This window comes from Mauremys mutica, chromosome 5 (genome assembly GCF_020497125.1).
Source record: "Mauremys mutica isolate MM-2020 ecotype Southern chromosome 5, ASM2049712v1, whole genome shotgun sequence".
Lineage (NCBI taxonomy): Eukaryota > Metazoa > Chordata > Testudines > Geoemydidae > Mauremys > Mauremys mutica.
The window spans coordinates 74,684,726-74,701,298 of NC_059076.1; the positions used below are offsets into that span (position 1 = coordinate 74,684,726).

General features: G+C 41.7%; 1 long non-coding RNA gene across 2 annotated transcripts in view; it reads left to right on the forward strand.

Moving 5' to 3' along the window:
- The first annotated feature begins 3,200 nt into the window (after positions 1-3,200).
- The window catches only part of LOC123371123, a 113,860-nt gene continuing 100,487 nt past the window's right edge, over positions 3,201-16,573 (forward strand). Inside the window, exons 1-4 of one of the 2 annotated variants that reach the window (XR_006579715.1) lie at positions 3,201-3,501; positions 3,824-4,134; positions 12,830-12,924; positions 13,735-14,835. This is a non-coding gene — a long non-coding RNA (uncharacterized LOC123371123). Of the gene's footprint in view, positions 3,502-3,823; positions 4,135-12,829; positions 12,925-13,734; positions 14,836-16,573 lie in introns of those variants that run through there. The other variant, XR_006579714.1, reaches the window with a different exon arrangement.

Sequence of the window (16,573 nt, forward strand, 5' to 3'; positions counted from 1 at the left end):
CAAAAGGGAAATGTAAAGGGGGAATTATCAACTAGGTACATTTTCAGTGGGGCCTTATAGGGATGGGTTGTTAGCCTGACCTATAACTTTTTTTAAAAATCAATGACATGGAAGAAAACATAAATCACTACTAAAGTTTGAAGATGACACAAAATTGGAGAAACAATAAATAATGAAGAAGGAAAGTCATTAATACAGAGGAATCTGGATTGCTGGGTAAACTGGACCCAAGCAAGCAGTCATTTTAATATGGCTAAGTATATAAATAAGAACAAATAATGTAGAGCCTACTCAGAGTATGGGGGACACTACTGGGAAGTAATGACTTTGAAAACTGTTTGGGGATTGTGGTAAATATTCAACTGAACATGAACTTCCTGGGCAATCCTAAATCAAAAGAGCTAATCCTTGGATGCATAAACAGGGGAGTCTCAAGTAGGAGTAGAGAAGTTATTTTACCCCTCTATTTGTCACTTGTGTGACCAATGCTGGAATATTCTGTCCAGTTCTGGTGTCCACAATTAGGGTTGAGAGAAGACTTCTAAGAAAGATTACAGGATAGAAAATGTGTCTTATAGTGACACTCAAGGAGTTCACTACATTTAGTGTAACAAAGAGAACAGTAAGGGATGACTTGATTACAGTATGTAAGTACCTCCAGGGGAACAACTATTTCATAATGAACTCTTGAATCTAGCAGAGGAAGATATGACATGAGCCAATGGGTGGAAGTTGAAGCTAGATAAATTGAGGTGTATAATTTTAACAGTGAGGGTTATTAACTCTACTGGAACAATTTATGAAGGGGTTTTGGTGATTTCTCCATCACTAGCAACTTTTAAATCAAGATTGGATGTTTTTTCTCCCCAAAAGATAGGCTCTAGTTTGGAGAGATTTGATAGTATATTTTGTACAGCAGGTCAGACTAAATGATCACAGTCGTCCCATCTAGCCTTGGAATCTATTTCTGCAGGTGCAATTCTATGGCAGTAAGTGACATCTCTTCCAGGAATGACACTAGGGGATTTCTTCTCCAGAAGCTAGAGGATATGAGAGGGTGAAGCAAAAGAACAAATTTCCTCACTCCTCTTATACCTCTCTTTGTCAAGTAAGCACAACTTGGGCCCCTTTCAACTGCATCTTCCCTACTTCTGTGCAACGTTCCTGGATTTCCACTCCACCCACTGAAATTCTTCAAGTTGAAATGCACAGAACAACTAGTCACACATGTACTGCCAGGCATTTCCTACCAACTCACAATTTTCAGATTTATGCATGGGGTTTTGCTGGAGGATAGCTCCAGTGCTCCACAGACTCCAGAGAACCCTGTCAATATTTCAGTGGCTAATAGAAATAATGAGCAACAACGACTTGGTGACCTTTTTAATACATGACTGAGTTACTGCTCTTTACACAGAAATATACAGCTTGTGTGCCTGTCAAGCATACCTTGTAATCCAACATTCACCCTACACACAATCCGGCATAACTCATGGGTCTTTGAGATTATGAACGTCTTGTTGGGGGAGAAGAGAGCTGGCAACTCATTTCATGTAATTTAAAGACCCACCCTCCTCACGGGGGGGGGGGGGGGGGAATTTAAAACAACCAGGCCAGCAAGGGCAGACTGGCACACTGTATGCCCTATGCACGGAGCCATATTTAAAGTCTCTACTCCCCTTCCACATTCCTTCCTAAGCAGAGCTTGAACCCGAGAATGTTTGACTCAGGTTAGAGGTTTGTGGTATTTCAAAAGCTTACAACATAGGCAAAGCAGGTTTGCTCACGTTTTGGGTGGCTGGCATAAATATACACCAAGGCCAACGTGCTTTAGGAGCAGAGTCTCCCCCGATTCGGGGGGCCCCATCAGGCTAACGAGCGGGGGCGGGCTAGGCAGAGGATACTCCGGGAAAGTGACTGACACCAGGGGCGCAGGTCATTCCGGGGAGGTGCTGAAGGGGACTGAAATTAAAGCCCACGCTTTGGGGCCCGGCCCCGCAGGCTCCCTGCGCTCACCCCAGGGATGGATCTGGCCCCTTTATAACTGGACGGCGCCCGAGAGCCCAAGGCGGCGATGCCACCCTCGAGCCAGTCTCCCGGCTTCCCCCCGCCGCCCCAGCGGCCTTGCCGAGCCAGCGCTGCCGCCGCCAACCCCGCTGCGGGCACGCGGGGCGCAGTGGAGCCCGCGGGGCTCGGGCTGCCGCCCCAGCCCAGCATGTCGCCCCCCTGGAGGCCGGTGGGGCGCAGAGGGGTGGATTCTCCCTGGCTCCTGGGCGGCGCGGCTCCGCAGCTAACGCCGTGCAAACGCTCGGGCTGCTGCGCCGGGAAGCTCCTCACCGAACAGCCTCGCCAGCATCCACCGCCAGCTCCAGCCAGGGGCTGCCCGGGACCCGCCCGGCCGGGCCCGCTGCTGCCTCCAGCACTGGGAGACAAGCAGCACCAGCCGCCCCCGGCTTCTGTGGCCAGGAGCGGAGCCGATCGGGAGCCGGACGCTTTACCTGCCTCGGCCGGCTCTGGAATTGCTCCGACTACTAAGGCGTCGGGAACGGAAAGAGCAGCTTTCCGTGCCCAGTAACCCTCCCACCCCCCGCCTCCTGGTCTCCTCGCCGGCGAAGCCAGCTCGCAGCTGCTGCTCCCCGGGAACTCATCATGAAGGAGGCGACGAGAAAGAGCCCAGGAAACAACCGCTACTTCGGGCCTTTAGCTCCTTCTCTGTGGCCCGGAACCGTTGGGTTGAGGTGAGGGCGACGTGGGCCGAGTCCGGGAGCGCAGAGATCCATGGTTTTACCCTGCGCCTCCTCCTGCTTTGTTTAAACTGGAGCTGGGAGAGCTGTCCCCCTCCCCGCGGTTAGATCCCGTGCACATGTTGTACACCAGCTAACATCTCAGCTGAAAGCCATCAGAGAGCGAGCCAGAGCTAGAGGAGGAGGTGCCTGGGAGGGAACTGTTCATCCCCCTTGATTATCCCCTTGCCAGTCCCTCCTGCACACTCAGAGCTTTCTATCTTTGCGCATTTTTTATTTAATAAATTGGGGAGCTCGTGATGTTTTCCTTTCTTCTCTGCTTGATCAGTCCCAGGAGAAGAATGGTAACACGAACAGCATCAGAGTGTGAAAATATTGTCCGGGAGGGAGAGGGACGGAGCGGTGGTGAATGCACTTTGCGATACGATAACGGTGCCTAGAAGGGGGGAGGGTAAGTCTCGGACTAGTTGGTATTTTGCTGGTAATGATGTCAGCTGTATCCTTTAAGGGAGCTCTTTCCCTCTGTCACGAAATGCACTTGATGTAGTTGAGACTTGAGGGAGAGGAGGGGAAACCGAGGCTGTCTCTGGAGGTGGGGGTGTTTGGATCAAGGAGTTTAGAGCTCGCCTTTCAAACTGGAGTTCCTGTTCCCTCCTTCGGTCCCAGCTGCAGCTGCACCTTGTAGCTCCGGATTTCTTCCGTGCTGGGAAGCAGCTGTTTTGATGGGGGAGATGGTCTCTTCCTGCTAGAGGCAGAGGTAGCATTTCATCTCGCAAAGGAAGAGCTTGCAAATTGCTCCCTGGCAGTCCCACTCTGATCAGTGGGTTGCGGAATTGCGTGCTTTAAACCGCGCGTGGATCCCAGCTCCCACCCAATTTCCCGCAAACCATTTGTTGTCCTATCGATTTCTCAATAACTTCTGCTCAGTCTAGTACCCGATCATATTTACTCTGTTTTATATTAACGTGGATTGATCATATGCTTCACAGTTTCCTCGGGAAAGCCTCAGTCGATGGGCAATGATTTCAGTCGCATTTGTGGGGGAATTAAGTGAATCTGTGTTTCCGTTTGTTCCGCAGGTTACAAACTCCCCCTGTGAACTGTGAGGATTGGTGGTGACTCGAGGCTTGTAACAAAAGTTTCTTCTAACCAACTCCCAGTTTGGGGGTGACGCGGAGAGACAGAGGGGAAAGGAAATTGGCCCTGAGAGCAAGGAATAGCTCATCTTCTTCTATATATGCTGCCATTTGCCATGAAGAGAAAACAGAAGAGATTTTTGCAAATGACGTTGTTGTTCATGGTGGCTTTAATTTTCCTGCCTAATATTGGTCTGTGGTCTTTGTACAAGGATAAACACCTGGTGAAATCTCCAGAGCCAGGAGAGCAGCAGGTGAGTGGGGTGTGTGTGTGTGTGGGGGGGGGGGGGAATATAGTTTTGTTTGCTAAGTAACCAGCCATTAAGATTTAAAAGCATAATTTAGCTTGATCCGTGGCTGCTATAAAAAGCTAGTTTGCACTTAATGATGCTCATGTGTCATTTTTAACTTGAGATTGCTTTGAATTCCAAATTATATTTAATAGCTTGAAGACGTCTTTGATATCCCAATGGTAAATATAATGTGGAGAAAAGGAAAGCATGTATTATACAAGAAAACTTAAGTGATGATGTTGTAGAAGGTAAATGAAGCTATGGATTTAAGTTTCTCAGAAGAACACTTACATGAATAGTTACAGAATCTGACTATGCAATGATGACGATCTGGGACCAGATGCGCGCACTGATGTAGACAGGCACAGTCCAGTGGCTATATCCGGGCTAAACTTGGCCCCCAAAGTCTGTAATATTCACTAGGGGCAAACAAAAAGTGCAGACATTATCAGAACTTCCATCTAGCCAGCATGCAATCAGTAATGCCTCCTAGAAGGAAATACAGTAGTGTGTCTATTAAAATTGCTCATCATCCAATCGAGTTAACTGCCATTTGCTCTTCTCCTGTCAGGAACTGCTTTTCCTTTTTCTACTAGAAACTTAAATAAGTGACTGTCAGTCTTCTCCTTTCTACTGAACGTTGTTAATATGGCCTGGTACAACTATAGATAATGTATACAGAGATCAGGCTGTGTGTGTGTTGTCATAATATGCACTTAAATATTTCAAATTTACAGTCCTTCAGTCATCAGTTGTTATTAGCAGCAGTTGTTATAACCTGTTTTTTCTTAATATGATTCAGCTCATTAGGTTTATATATTGCTCATAAATCTCAGTAAGACTTTCATTAAATTACATATATTGAGAGTTGTTATAATGCAATATTTTTAATCACTAACTGCTCTTAAATTTCATAATCACTTGCTTTGCATAACACTGCTGTGTTTCCACTGTGTAATCTTTGGTATGTTTTAAGGCTGGTTATTTAAAAGAAAAAAAAGTTTAATTTGATCTTTTAGCTTGTTTACCATTTCCACAGTCTTGATATGAGTTTATTGGACAGCATCATGTATCATCTTAGTATATTAATATTCTTTAATTTCAAGGGTCATCACCCATATAGATCATACATTCAATATGTGCAAATTGTATTTGTCAGCCTAGTCAGTTGAACAATGACATATATCACTAACAATCAAACAGTTTTCCTACTACTAAAGTTTGTTCTTCATATTACCATACCTATTATGTATAGTTGTAAAATGCTCTGAATGAAGATACTACTTTATAATAACAGGACATCAGTTCCTCTATTTTAAGAATCCTTTGTCTTTACAGGTTTTTTTTAAAATACATTGGATCTCAGATTATAGGGGCTAGAAATATTTTTTTCTAAAGAAAGTCCAAAATATTGATTGGTGGCTATCAGTAGTTTACAAGGGAAAAAAAACCCACCTTAAAATCTTTTCAGTTTCTTCTTCAGCTGGTGATTTAAGGAAGGTAAGGTGTTCTATGTGAAATCCACCTTTCAATGACTGACACACAAAAACAGTTTCTGTTTTCTAAAGAATCATGGCTAGAAATATGATATATTTTCTAGTTTTAAAGATTACAGCCTAAGTAGAGCAATACGTATAAGCCAAAAAAAAAAGAAACAATTAAAACAAACAAACACTGCAAGAATGAACTCGCCACCTCTGAGAGATCAGCTGGTGGAATGTATGAAGAGCTAATGAGTCTTACTAATAAGATTTTAGCAACTTTAAAATTGACTAAGTTTTATTTCTAATGCTAATTGAATAGCAACGTGACTGCGGGAAACTAATGGTAAAAACAATAAAACACGGCAATGAAACTTTCAGCCCTGACTTCAACTTTACAAAACTATCTGGATCTGTTCAATTGCCTACAGTCCAATATCATTGTCCTAAGTGAGGTTCATTGTTGAAGATGTCATAACAAATGAGAACAGCAGGTTGAGGTGGAGGTGAGTAATGTTACTACCATACATTTAACTCATCCAGTTGATGTCATGATTTAATGTATGCTATATTATAGACAAAGGTGCACAAAAGGAACAAAGGATTCAAATAGTTTTGAACCAAAGAACTTAAAATATAAAGCAAAAACCAAGATTGTAATGTAATCTCAGGGGAGAGAATTAGTAAAACAATGTCAACAATCTGTTGACCCATTTTTCTATTAATTATACAAAGAGAATAACTGTTTAGCTGTGAAACTATATTTCTTACAGACTTTTTACATTAATATTCTAAACTAATCAATAATGAGTATGAAGGCTGCAAGTTAATTTTAAGCCTAATTAAGTAGGATATCGAAAAAGTTAGCTGTCATTTATTTTAGTTGTGACGTCAGAAAGCATGTATAACTTGGAAAAATTGGACTGTTACTATATAATATGGATATGATTCGGAAGAGGGGGAAAGAAGAGGGAATTATGACTTAAAATAATAGGTGAGCAATTGGCTGAATCAGGAGTGACTCTTGCTGTCATGAATAAAACATGTGTCCAACATTTTTATAGTATATTTTGACATTAGCTGTACTAGTTTTAGAGCTGATATTTTACTTTGTTAAAATTCAGTTAACATTATGTGAAATAAGCATCAGCTGTCCTTCACTGGAGGAATGGTTTAGTTTTATGGTGTTTTGACTCTCTATATTGCATAAAAATTACCAATGAATTTTTAAAGCAGACATCCTCCAACTTACTTGCTGAATGAAGGTTCTGTCAACCATTATTACCTCATGAATCTTCAAGTTACAGAATAGGGTGCAAGGAATGATAGTGGGCTGACTGAAGCATTGACATCATGACAATAGCAGGCATGAAAGCTAGTCAAAATGGATCACATGGTTAATGAGGTGTCTGTTTTTACATATAGGAAAGAGGCCCTGCTGTATGGTATGGTTGCAAGTGGGGAAAATCTATGCTATTTATATATCTGAGCTGATAGACTATGTTACAGTGAAATGATGATTTTACAGTTCCTAGTAATAATAATAATAGAATTTCAATAGGCCATCCTTAAACTTAATCAGATCACATTATGAAAGTCTTGTATCATGGAAGTCTTGCATAGCTATTGCTAACACCGAAGCTTGCTCTTATGAGAGGGAAATGCAAAATCAGGTTGAAAATACGATACTGGCAACACTGATTCAGAGTATATCATCACTTTAGTCATTGTGCATTAATTTTATATGCAGTACTAATCCTTGAGTGTTTCATACAATTTTATTTCTCTGGTCTCTTGTAGTTTTCTGAAGTGATTATTTACATTTTGGTAGCTTTATCACTTTGCTGATAAACACACATTGAGCAATTATCATCACAAGTATTTAAACAGAGACTCCAAAGGCACAGTGGCACAGACCAAGGATTCTAAAATGACAGGAAAGAGTATTAAATTCCCCCTAAAAATCCTGTTTAACAATTAAATGGCAGTTAAGAAACCCTAAATATAAATCTCAAAAATAAAATTAAATTTCTCTTTTACTCTCTATAAATCAGTCTGCCTTTTTATACCATGGAAACAAGATACATTTAATAGACCATGTTGTCTGTCTCTCTCTCTTTTTTTTTTAATAGCCTTGTTAATTCCTTAACACATCATGGCGTATTTGAGTTCTATTTACAGTTTTTATAGTTGGCTTTACTTTATTGTAACTCATTCATTCTGTCCCTTCATATTGTTTGTCACCGAAATATTCATATACATGATTTTAAGTGTCTTGTCTGATCTTTTCTTGTCACCTGCCCAAGGAAGGGAGTTTGGTTATTAAATTACTCTGATTCACTCTTTTAATTTCACTTCTCATTTTCTCTTATTGGAGTACTGGTTGTTGCTTACTCCCGTAGTCACTATGATATAGCGCTAATACAGAGCTAGTTAATTTGGATAGTGTGACACCCCAGTATTCACCACTGCCATCTAATTAGTCTATGTTTTATAGAAAGTATAGCTTGTGAGGTATCATTTTAGAAGTCTTGATCTGGTAGACAATATCTCATTGGATTGTATGTGTTATTGTTGTATGTGAAGTTATGAAGTTTGGCTCTGTATGTGTTACTGAAACATGTTGTGAGGTTGAAAACACCCACAAGTAGACGTTGGTACAACAGTTAAAAAGGCCAGTACCAATGAGGATATTGTCATCTTCCAGGATGTAGAGTCTCCCATCTGATCCTCACAAGGATCAATACTACCATACCAGGCGCATGTCGAACATGAGCAAGAGACCATCACTGCCTGCAGTAAGGAGGAGTCAGGAGGTTAGTCCAGATATAAGATTTAGAGTCTTTCTTGGACTCCTTTCCATTCTTATAATACCATGCACCCATGTTGGGCCCAATGGTGTGATATCTATTCCATGGGGGCTACCTCAACCACCATTTGACCCTTCTTAATGGCTGTAGTGAGGACCATGTGACCTATACATATGCTATCCTGTGTCAGAACAACCTATTGGAAATCACAACATTCCTCTCCTTAGAGAGAGGAATCTGAACCTGCTTAGGAACTAATGGAAGAGGAAGAAGAATCAGAACCAATGAGGTTATCATCATCATCCCCCGACAGGGCGGTTGTGCTGGCCTCACTTTCTCCACCTGATTACAGGCGATTCCAAGACCTATTAAGGTTGGTCATTGACATGCTCCTCATTCCCCTGGAGGAAATGCAGGAGACCTCTCAAACTCCTCGACATTCTGTATCACATGGGACCTAGCAAGGCATTTCCTGTTAATGAAGCTATTTTAGACTCTGGCAGGGTGGTTTGGCATACCCCAGCCACATGTAGTCCCACTCCAAAGAGGACAGAAAATAAATACTTTTATACCAGCCAAGGGAGCAGAACTTTTATTTACATACCCTTCTCTGAACTCCTTAGTAGGCCAAGCAGTCTCTGAAAGAAACCAGCAATATCAACCCAAATCCACCCCTTCCAATAAAGGAGCTGAAGGCTTGGACCTGTTCATGAGGAAAGGTTTTACTTCACCCAACCTACAGTTCCACAGAACATTCTATCAGGGGCATTAATACATGTATCTAAATACAACTTTGTTAGTAAATTCTGAAAGCTTGGAATAATTAACAAGGTCCTGCAGGAGGACAGAGCACAGTTCCAAGCTGCCATTGAGGAAGGCAACCTGCCAGGTCATCTTTTTAAGCCTCAGTCAATGCAGCAGACACAGCCTCCTGTTTGATGGCAACAGCTATTGTCATGAGTAGAACATTGTGGCCTCAATCCTCAGGATTTTCCAGAGAAGTCCAACCTAGTGTGGAGGATTTGTTTGTGAAAGGGACAATCTATTCAGTGGGAAGATAACTGATTTGTTACACTTATTGAAAGACTCATCACCCTCTGAGTGAAAACGTTTTTCCTAATATCCAACCTAAACCTCCCCCACTGCAACTTGAGACCATTACTCCTTGTTCTGTCATCTGCTACCACTGAGAACAGTCTAGATCCATCTTCTTTGGAACCCCCTTTCAGGTAGTTGAAAGCAGCTATCAAATCCCCCCTCATTCTTCTCTTCCACAGACTAAACAATCCCAGTTCCCTCAGCCTCTCCTCATAAATCATGTGCTCCAGCCCTCTAATCATTTTTGTTGCCCTCTGCTGGACTCTTTCCAATTTTTCCACATCCTTCTTGTAGTGTGGGGCCCAAAACTAGACACAGTACTCCAGATGAGGCCTTACCAATATCGAATAGAGGGGAATGATCACATCCCTCGATCTGCTTGAAATGCCTTTACTTATACAGCCCAAAATGCCGTTAGCCTTCTTGGCAACAAGGGCACACTGCTGACTCGTATCCAGCTTCTCGTCCACTGTAACCTCTAGGTCCTTTTCTGCAGAACTGCTGCCTAGCCACTCGGTCCCTAGTCTGTAGCAGTGAATGGGAAATCATGTTCTAATATATCCTGTCTTTAAAGACTTTAGATCTGGGTACACACAACAGCTTTTTCTGCCTGCCATTCCCTAATTTACGACCACTCCATCCTCACCCATCTGCACAATGTCTGAAAGGTCTGGTCATAGCCTTTGCTTGCTATAATGAAACCTACTCCATCATGGGGCTTAAGTCTGGTCCTTTCAGAATTAACAAGGCCTCCATTCAATCCACGGGCCTTCTGTTCTTTGATCCACCTATCTGTGAAGGTTCTGGTCACCATCACCTCAGCTAGATAGGTAGGTGAGCCGATCCGCTGAGCTTTGGCATTTTACCTACAAAGAACAAAATTTTTTAGGAAATTGCTTAGACTCTCAATTAGGGCCGAAGCTACTTTGGTAATCTTACTTTGAGATATTCCTCTTACTGACATCTGTAAACCTACAACATGGCATTCTGTCCATACCTTCATGAGACATTACACCCTGTTGCAAGTTTCTTCAGCTGATGCTTCTTTTGGCACAGAAGCCCTCCAGTCATCGATACTACAGGAGTTCTTGTACCTTCCTTTAATGAGCTCTGCTTGTCAGTCACTTACAGTGGAATACACGGAGGGACTATCAGTTGGAGGGGGAGGAGCAGTTACTTACCTCATGAAGTACCTAAAATTCTTCAAGATGTTTGGTCCCTGTCTGTGTTTCACTACCTACCCACCATCCTCTCTGCTTTGGATCCTTTATGCAAGATTCATGGTTGAAGAAACCGGAGAGGTGGTTGTTCTGCACCATGACATAAGTCCTCTCTTTGGAGCACAAGAAGGAAAAGGGCACAGGCATGGACTAACAGACACTGCTAGCAAAAATCTTCTGATCTCAGGTGCATAAAGCACTAGTGCACCCATAATCGAATACAGATAAGAACCATATATCTCGAAGAACTCAAGTTACTATACAAGTCAAGTAACTCCTCTTTATTCTTATTTTCTAGAAGCCTCCTATCACCCCTATTCTATTTGTTTAAATCATCCTCTCACCTCCAAGTCTCCCTCCTTTTGGTTGCTCAAATCTCTTTTTACCCTACTGACTTGAATTCTTCCCCCTCCCAGTCTCTCATATCATTCCCCTCCTCCTATTATTTGCATACCCTTTCCACTGTTTCTCTCTTTTCCTCCCCCTCCCCAATCTGTCTATCTGGTTTCCTCATATTGGAGAGTCTGTGGGAAAGAGTGTTTCAACTTTTTTGCTTGTCTGGGTGTCCAGCATCTGCTGCTAGAGACTGCATCTGCCTGTGTTCCACAATGTTCTGCTGTGCACAAGAGCAGAACAGATCAGAGATGAGTGGGTACTTAAATTAGCTCCCTAGGTGCATTAGGATGAGTGGGTACTTAAGTTAGCTCACACCAGTACACTAGTAAGCAGGGCTTTGTCATGAGTAAAGCAGGTTAAGGAAGGTAGGTTGGCAGGGGTCATTAAAGAAGTCACCTAGTTCTCCCAGCTCCTGCTCTTTCCTCCATCACCAACACTGCATCTCTCCCAAATTAAATGCCTTGTGCAAACTTAATTCAACTGGTTCAAACTCCTATGTGGACACACCTAGATTGGTTTCAAATTGATTGTCAGTTTAGCTTGGGCAGGCTGAACTGATATGTCTGTCTATGGTAATTATATGATCCCCATCACCATAGTATCTGAGCACATCACAATCACTTTAGGGTATTTATGCTCACAACACCTCTGTGAGATAAAGAATTACTACTGTCCCAACTTCCCAGATGCACAACGGAGGCATAGACTAATTAACTTGCCCAAGGGCACACAGGAACTCTGTGGCAGAGCAAAGAAGTGCGTCTGTGTCTCTGAAGTCCAACACGAATAGCCTTCCTCTCTAGTTTGTCCTTTTTCTCTGAGATACAGGATATAAGCAATGTAAGAGTATGCACACACAGTTTTAAGTCACACCTTTAGTTAAATTACTACAACTTTGTGTGTTGATAAGTCTATGCTTCCCCTTTCTCTAGCCACTTTTTATCCCTAAGTATTTTGTAAAGCTCCAGGTGAGATAATGATAACTCAGGGGCTGTATAGGCAAATGTAGCAGCTGTTGAGAACTCAGCAATAGCCAGGGAAAATAGAAAACTACAGGGCATTTGTGAAAAAACATCCCGGCATATTTTTTCAAATTTGTAGAAAAAGTTAGTGAGGATTTCCCCAAATGTCCAGAATGTTTGCAGTGATTTGTTGTTTATATTCTAATATGAGATACTATTGTAAGCCACAAGTAAAATCATGAAAACAGGAACAAGCTTTACAGAGTTTCTCCAAAGTAGTCTTGCCTGCATCATGGGGAACCAGCAAGTTGAGTGGGGAAAAAAAACACTTTACGCCCAATTATTATTATTATTATTATTATTTTTTGTGGCCCATAGCAAACATCTCAACATAGACATCTGATATTCTTTTTACTACTGGTATAGTGGAAACTGGATAGCACATTCCACTACCACTTGGCAATTCATTTTCTCCATCTACTAACCTGCAAGGGGCCCTATAGAGAATGGAGTAACTTTTGATGTTCTTTGAGCCTGTGGCCTACTAAGAGAAGTGTTGATTGTCTGTTAATGAAATAATAGTTTTTCCTCTCCAAGTGTGATAGAATATTCAGCTATTTGCATATCTAAAACCTTCAGTCTTTTTCATATGGAACATCCCTTCAAAATTATTATTTATTGATTTGTAGTATCAAAGCATCTAGGACTTCCAGTCATTGTGCTCGACACTGTACAAACACAGAACAAAAGGACAGTTCCTGCCCTGAAACTCTTACAACTTACCGTAAGTATAAGGCGAGATAAAAGATGGGAACAAATGGGGAAATACAAGGAAACAATGAGATCATTTTGGTCAGTGTGATAGGCTGTGATCTCAGTGTACCAGTGGCCTAACCATTGTCAGGTTTTTGCAGGCATCATGGCAAAGGAAAGTTTTGAAGCAGGATAATTAGGTAGTTTTGGCAATGATTATGGGGAGCTGCTCCCCAGCCTGCGAGGTATCATCGGAGAAAGCACAAAGGTTCTTGTTTGATAATTTAACGAATGGGTAGTGGAAGTTGGCATCATGGTCTGATTGGAGTCAGGAGTCAGTATCTTGATAGTGAGCGAGAGAACGTTAATGCAGATGAACCTTGAAAGTCTATAAATGCAGATCCAGTGATTCCTAGCCTGCCTGGCAGTTACAATGCAGAGCTTACATGCTATAAAGTGCTGTCTACTGGCTGTCTGTACGTGGGTGAATTTCACCTGCAGTATAAATAGTTAAAAATGCAGTTAAAGGAGTAAAATGTGTTATATCTACTTTTGCGTGCCTGTACATCTTGGTGTGATTTTAAAAAGTCTCATTTTAAAATGATAGAACTTTTATTACTTTTGGCACCTAACAATATTTTTAGGTTTAATTCAGTATACCAGAGGAAGTCCTCCTGTGGCTAATTTGGTACCTATCTATTTGCAGGGATATTACACAAAAAGGTTTATAATTTTGAAGATAAAATGACTATTTGCTATATCTAAACTTCAGTCCAATTTAAATTTTATCTATGTTTATTATATAACCCCTATTAACATTTTCCCCTGTCTAATTTTCTAGGAAAAGAATCCAAAACTAATCCAAAACATTTCCCCTATGAAGAATCTAAGGCCCTGATCCTGCACTGAACTCAGAGCAGGTGGACCCCTGCATCCGTACAGAGATCCATTGAAGTCAATGAGCTATTGTGGGTTCAGGTGTCTGTCCAAAGGGAGCACAGTACAGAATCGGGACATAAGTTAGAAGAAGAACAGCTCAGCTGTATTAAAAATGTCAAAAAATAGCTATATTATGGCCCTGATCCAGCAAAACACTTAGGCATGTATTGACTTCAGTGATATAACTCTATGTTCATAAAGTTAAGCACACGTTTAAATGCTTTGCTTGATTGGAGCCTAGGAGAGGGGAATGTTTGAATGGTCACATTAAAAAAGGTAAAACACACTGCAGAAACGTGTGAATTTGAAGGGTGATAATTTAATCACAAAGCAACTTGGGAAATTCTCAATTAAGATTCCCACACCTACTCTACCCCACCCTCAGCCAGTCAGGTGGAGCAGACTAGGCTGACTAAAATAAGCTGCAGCATACATCTTTGCCCTTCCCTCAAAATTAATGGAAAGCCTTTTTGTGGGCAGGGGCAATGGGCGGGTATGTGTGGAACCAGCCCAGTAAACTCTTTCCGTTGTCTTTGGTTGACATGATCTCAGCCTATTATATCAGCTCCCATCTGAAAATGTTTTAATAGAGATACCTCAGAGTACATGGTGTACTGGCAAGCCCAAGTCTCTTATGATTCATGGCTTGCTAGACATGATGTACAGGACCTTGTGCTGCCAGTTTTTGGAGAAGGTTCTACTGCTGGAACCTTCCTCAAAATAGTTCTACAATTATGGAGGAGCATTCCCAAATCCTTGTGTACCTGCTTGGGATCTAATGACTGTGTGGCTGGGGAGTGCAGACGCTGTGCCCAGGTATTCTTGTCAGCAGCGCTAATCTCCCAAGAAGGAGTGGGATGGATGAGATGAGGGTATTCTATTCTAAATGTTTTTACACTACTCTCATCAGTGGACTATCCCAGCACCCTCCACTAGGTGGTGTGACTAACATCTGTCCTGTGGTTCTCTCAACCTCTCCCTAAGGAGAAAATTGTGTTCAGTGTTTGATTTTGGTAGTGGTTGTTTAAATATATGTGTGTGTCAGTGCTTAATTTGTAATGAAAGAGGTGTCAAGGCTCAAACTAGGTGGCTGGAGAATGGCGGCTGCTGGCTGAGTGCCCAGCTTTGAAGGCAATGCCTCTGCCAGCAGCAGCACAGAAGGGTGGCATGGTATGGTGCATTGTCACCCTTACTTCTGCACTGCTGCTGGCAGCCAGAGAGTGGCAGTTGCTGACCGGGAGCCCAGAGGTCTTTGAAATGCCAAGCCCAGAGGTGTCTGGGCTCAGCCCCAGCAAGCCATGGCACAAATGAAGCATTGGTGTGTGTGTGTACTGCTATTTTGTGTTTCTGTTAAAGAAGGCAAGGTCAAAGTGCACCATACAATTGGAAGGTTTGTTATGGTCCTTAGTTCCTGGGGGACTTTGTTCCACAGTCTGGTAGTGACCCCACAAAAAGCTCTGTCTCTTGCACAGAAGAGCTTTACCTTTTGCACAGTCCTGCCACCCTATCCCGAAACTATCTCAGCTCACAGGTCAGCTAGTAAAACTAGTCAGCCAGAAAGGTGAATGCAATCTGCACCTGATCTCCTTCCAGAATGAATGCTTCAGAAGGATTTTTTTTCCTGGGGCTCCAGCTGTGACTCAGCTACTTTGCATTGTCTTCCAGCTCAGGGTAGTTCTTAAAGTTACAGCCTAACACACTTGTTGATTTTATTAACCATTTTTATGGCAATTTAAACGTGTACTAAAGATTTCCAAGAAAGGTTAAACAAACACACACTGGTCATGTAATGGGGAAAGATCTCCCTTATTCAGTCTCACAGCATACCACACTCTCTCTTTAAAAAGAAATACATTTCAAGGTATTAATTATTGTTTGGATTTCTCATTTGAGTGCTGTGAAAATTATTATATTTGGTTCCATAAATCTTGGAACTTTTTAGATTGCTTTTCTAAGGAGTGATTGTGACACATTAGCATGGAGCGTGCATGAAGAACACACATTAATGCCACATTACAAGAAGTATATTGCTATCTTACAGGCTCTGATAAATGACTACATTTTAAGTTGTCTTTGATATGTACACAAAATGAATGACAAGCTTGAATGGATGTTGTTTATCCAGAATGCTTCAATATAAACTAAAGTGACAATCAAATTGCTGATCAAATTTTGCAATTATAACATCAATATAAAAATGTAAATCTGGAACTTTTGACATTAAGTAAAGTCAAGGGTGCTCTATTAAAATAATGGTCACAAAGCACAACAAGGAAAGAGAGATAAAAAGGAGTTGGGATAGTTACAAGAATTACCTGAAACCCCCACAAAATTGATGTATGAAAGCATCACAGCAAAATATTGAATATTTTTTTAACTTGTGTCGCATACAGAATTAGTTTGTTCAGTATAGTAGATCCCCCAACAATAGTAAGGGCATCCTGGAAAAATAATTGAAACTGTCAGATACATTTTGCCAACAGATGTTGAGTGGTAGGGAATTTTCTCTAAGTATGTCAAGAAGCTCCATCCTATAATGGTCAAATCTTATTTTCCTTCTTGGTTTATCAAAGCCCCAAAAGAAAAAGCTTTAGAATCTTCCTTATGGCATAGAAGGCCCATAAAGAGAGAGAGCCCCCAATAAAAGTACTGCCAAAACATTCATCAGCATAATCCAGCCAATTCTATAATATGAGAGAGAAATCTCGATCTAACTCTAACAATAGGTTGCACTAACTAGG